Source organism: Puma concolor, chromosome B1 (genome assembly GCF_028749965.1).
Source record: "Puma concolor isolate L17-30 chromosome B1, mPumCon1.1.hap2, whole genome shotgun sequence".
Taxonomy (NCBI): Eukaryota; Metazoa; Chordata; class Mammalia; order Carnivora; family Felidae; genus Puma; species Puma concolor.
Genome location: NC_141670.1, coordinates 166,962,859 through 166,967,249, shown reverse-complemented (window position 1 = coordinate 166,967,249; position 4,391 = coordinate 166,962,859). Strand labels below are relative to the sequence as shown.

General features: G+C 46.8%; 1 pseudogene; it reads right to left on the bottom strand.

Annotated features, from left to right (window-relative positions):
• Positions 1-369: 369 nt before the first annotated feature.
• Positions 370-1,823, bottom strand: LOC112859023 (tubulin alpha chain-like; annotated as a pseudogene).
• Positions 1,824-4,391: the final 2,568 nt, after the last annotated feature.

The window sequence follows — 4,391 nt, the reverse complement described above, 5'->3', positions numbered from 1 at the left end:
TGTTATAATGTTATTGAAACTTGGCAAAATTTCAAAGACAACTAGATTTAATTATTGCACGTGTCTGGGTTGGTCTATTGATGGGCCAGGGATATTCATATCAGTAATAAAATAAAGATACACCTAAATGATAAGTTATTATATATTACACATAATTTATTTTCCTGCCTTTTCAGAAAAATTACTAAGTGCCTTATAACAATCAAGATTTTACATTATTTGTGTTCTATTGACAGTATGGCCAAATGAAATAACACACTTTTTTTTTCTTTCTTTCTTACTTTGAGGTATGATGGACAAATCTTACAGGTACACAAGGAAAAGTAAGACATGATCTCAGTGAAAAGTGAAGACAATCTAACCAGAAAGCTTTCAGCTAATGTGGAAGCTGAAGTTCTGAGTGGGACATGCTTCAGGGCTGAAAGGAATGGTAATTAATGTTCCTCCCCTTCTTCTTCACTCTCTCCTTCAACAAAATCCACACCCACTTCATAATCCTTCTCAGGGGCAGCAGTGTCCTCACAGGTCTCAGAAAACTCTCCTTCCTTCATACTCTCACCTGTATACCACTGAACAAAAGCACGCTTGGCATACATCAGGTCAAACTTGTGGTCTGGACAAGATCAGACCTCAGCAATGGCTCTGGTGTTGCTCAGCGTGCACACAGCTCTCTGTACTTTGGCCAGGTCTCCACCAGGTACCACAGGCTGGTAATTAATGCCAACTTGGAAGCCAGTGCTGCACCAGCCCACAAACCGGATGGAATGCTTGGTCTTGATGGTGGCAATGGCAGCATTGACACCTTTGGGAACACATTGCCATGGTACAACAGGCAGAAAGCCATGTAGTTACCATGCCAAAGGGCACATTTCACCTGGTTGGCTGGTTCGAAGCATGCATTGTTGATCTCTTCTACAGAAAACTGTTCATTGTAGGCTTTCTCAGCAGAGATGACAGGAGTATTTGTGGGTAGGGGAAGTGGATGCGAGGATAGGGCACCAGGTTGGTCTGGAATGTTGTCAGATCAACATTCAGGGCTCCATCTAATCTGAGGGAAGCAGTGATGGAAACACACTCTGGCTAATAAGGCAATGAAGTTAGTGTAGGCTGGGTGTTCAATATTGCACTTTCTATGGCAGATGTCATACACGGCCTCATTGTCTACCATGAAGGCACAATCAGAGTACTCCAGGGTGGTATGAGTAGTGAGAATGGAGTTATAGGGCTCAACTACAGCTATGGAAAATTCAGGGGCTGGGTAAATGGGGAAATCCAGCTTGAATTTCTTTCCATAATTGACAAACAGATGTTCCATTATCAGGGAGATGAACCCAGAGCCAGTTCCCCCTCCAAAGCTGTGGAAAACCAAGAAGCCTTGAAGACCTGGGCACTGGCCAGCTAATTTCCCAATTCGGTCCAAGACAAGGTCAATGTTCTCCTTGTCAGTGGTGTAGTTCCCTTGGGTGTAGCTATAGGCAGCATTATCCTTACCTGTGATGAGCTACTTTGGGTGGAAAACCTGGTGGGAGGTGCCAGTGCAAACTTCATCAATGACTGTGGGTTCCAGGTCTACAAACACTGCCCTGGGCACGTGCTTTCCAGCACCTGTCTCACTGAAGAAATGTTAAAGGAGTCATCTCCTCCTCCCCACAATGGTCTTGTCACTTAGCATCTGGCCATTGAGTTGGATGCTCTGTTCCAGGCAATAGAGCTACCAGCAGGCATTACCAATCTGGACACCAGCCTGACCAATGTCGATGGAAATCTAGTCATGCATAGTGGCTACGGGTTAGCAGGTTCAGGCGACAAGAGCAGATACCAGGTCCCAGTTACAGCCCCCAACAAGCTAAGAGTCGAGGTAAGTAATGCACTCAAGTTAGATAATACTTTTTGAATCAGGGTAGAGTTTAGATCATTTTGTTAATTTCTTATGTGAGCAATCTTCGTACTGTTTGTCAACACAACTCATAATATGATACTTAGATTCGAAAGAAATAATAAATTTAAATATCATGTTCAAGCATTGCATTTGGCTCCTACAAATCACCTATACTATAGATCTTAGTTTTTGCTCATGAAAAAGTAGCTTGACTCCAAACTGGACAAAAGATATGAAACAACTATCTTCAAAATACTGGACAACAGGCAGCACAGGAGTGTGATACTTGAGAGAAGCGTGGGGTGCGGGGGGGGGGGGGGGGATGAGTTGAAACCTGCCCAGAGGCAATTTCAGAATTGTGACACGAGAAAAAGGAAATCAGGCACAGCCCAATGCTCTTGCTTAATTGAGGAGTCTGAATTACGATCTTGGAGACCAAAGTGTCTAGAATATGCAAAACAGAGTACCAGTGAGAAGGAAGTTGTGCAGAGAAAAAGCTCCAGAAATTTGCAAAGGGGTCTTCTCAAGTCTTTGGTAGAATAAAATAAAATGCATCTTTATGTCATTTATAAACAATGTTTTTTTTTTTTAAGTTTATTTATTTACTTTGAGAAAGAGCACATGCAAGCTGGTGAAGGGACAGGGGGAGAGAGAGAATCTCAAGCAGGCTCTCAAGCAGAATCTCAAGCAGGCACGTTGTCAGTGGGGCTCAATATCACTTAACCCACTGAGCCACCCAGGCACCCTCTAACTTATCTTTATATTTAAAACATTTCTTCGGGCGCCTGGGTGGCTCAGTGGGTTAAGTGCCGAAGCCTTGATTTTGGCTGGGGCCATGATCCCAGGGTCATGAGATTGAGCCCCGAGAGGGATTCCACGCTGACAACGTGGAGCCTGCTTGAGATTCTCTTTCTCCCTCTGCCCCCTCACCCCACCCGCATGCTCTCTCTCTTTCTCTAAATACATACATGCGTACATACATACATGCATACATACATACCTCCTCTGAGCTTAGTGTGGAACCTGCTTGAGCTTCTCTCTCTCTCTCTCTCTCTCTCTCTCTCTCTCTCTCTCTCTCTCTCCCTCCCTGCCCCCGGTTCCTCTCTCCCACTCGTACATGTGCTCTCTCTCTCTCTCTCTCTTAAAAGTTAAAAAAAAAAAGGAAGGAGAGGAAGATGGCGGCATAGGAGGACGCTGGGCTCACCTCACGTCCTGCTGATCACTTAGATTCCACCTACACCTGCCTAAATAACCCAGAAAACCACCAGAGGATTAGCAGAACAGAGTCTCCGGACCCAAGCGCAGACGAGAGGCCCACGGAAGAGGGTAGGAAGGGCGGCGAGGCGGTGCGTGCTCCACGGACTGGTGGGAGGGAGCCGGGGCGGAGGGGCAGCCTCCGGCGAAGCAAAGCCCCCGAGTCTGGCTGGCAAAAGCGTAGGGGCTGGAAGGAGTATGTTCCGACAGCAAGCGCGACTTAGCGTCTGGGAGGTCATAAGTTAACAGCTCTGCTCAGAAAGCGGGAAGGCTGGAGGACAAAGGGAGGGAGAGTTGCTGAGCCCCCAGATGACAGAGCTCAGTTTGGTGGGGAACAAAGGCGTTCACCAGCGCCATCTCCCTCGCACATCCCCCAGCCAAAATCCCAAAGGGAACCAGTTCCTGCCAGGGAACTTGCTCGCTCCACGCAAACACCCAACTCTGTGCTTCTGCGGAGCCAAACCTCCGGCAGCGGATCTGACTCCCTCCCGCTGCCACAGGGCCCCTCCTGAAGTGGATCACCTAAGGAGAAGCGAGCTAAGCCTGCCCCTCCTGCCCCCGTGCACCTTGCCTACCCACCCCAGCCAATACGCCAGATCCCCAGCACCACAAGCCTGGCAGTGTGCAAGTAGCCCAGACGGGCCACGCCACCCCACAGTGAATCCCGCCCCTAGGAGAGGGGAAAAGAAGGCACACACCAGTCTGACTGTGGCCCCAGTGGTGGGCTGTAGGCAGACATCAGGTCTGACTGCAGCCTCACCCACCAACTCCACTTATACACCACAGCACAGGGGAAGTGCCCTGCAGGTCCTCACCACTCCAGGGACTATCCAAAATGACCAAACGAAAGAATCCCTCAGAAGAATCTCCAGGAAATAACAACTAATGAACTGATCAAAAAGGATTTAAATAATATAACAGAAAGTGAATTTAGAATAATAGTCATAAAATTAATCGCTAGGCTTGAAAACAGTATAGAGGACAACAGAGAATCTCTTGCTACAGAGATCAAGGGACTAAGGAAAACTCACGAGGAGCTGAAAAACGCTTTAAACGAAATGCAAAACAAAATGGAAACGACAACGGCTCAGATTGAAGAGGCAGAAGAGAGAATAGGTGAACTAGAAGATAAAGTTATGGAAAAAGAGGAAGCTGAGAGAAAGAGAGATAAAAAAAATCCAGGAGTATGAGGGGAAAATTAGAGAACTAAGTGATACAATAAAAAGAAATGATATACGCATAATTGGTATCCCAGAGG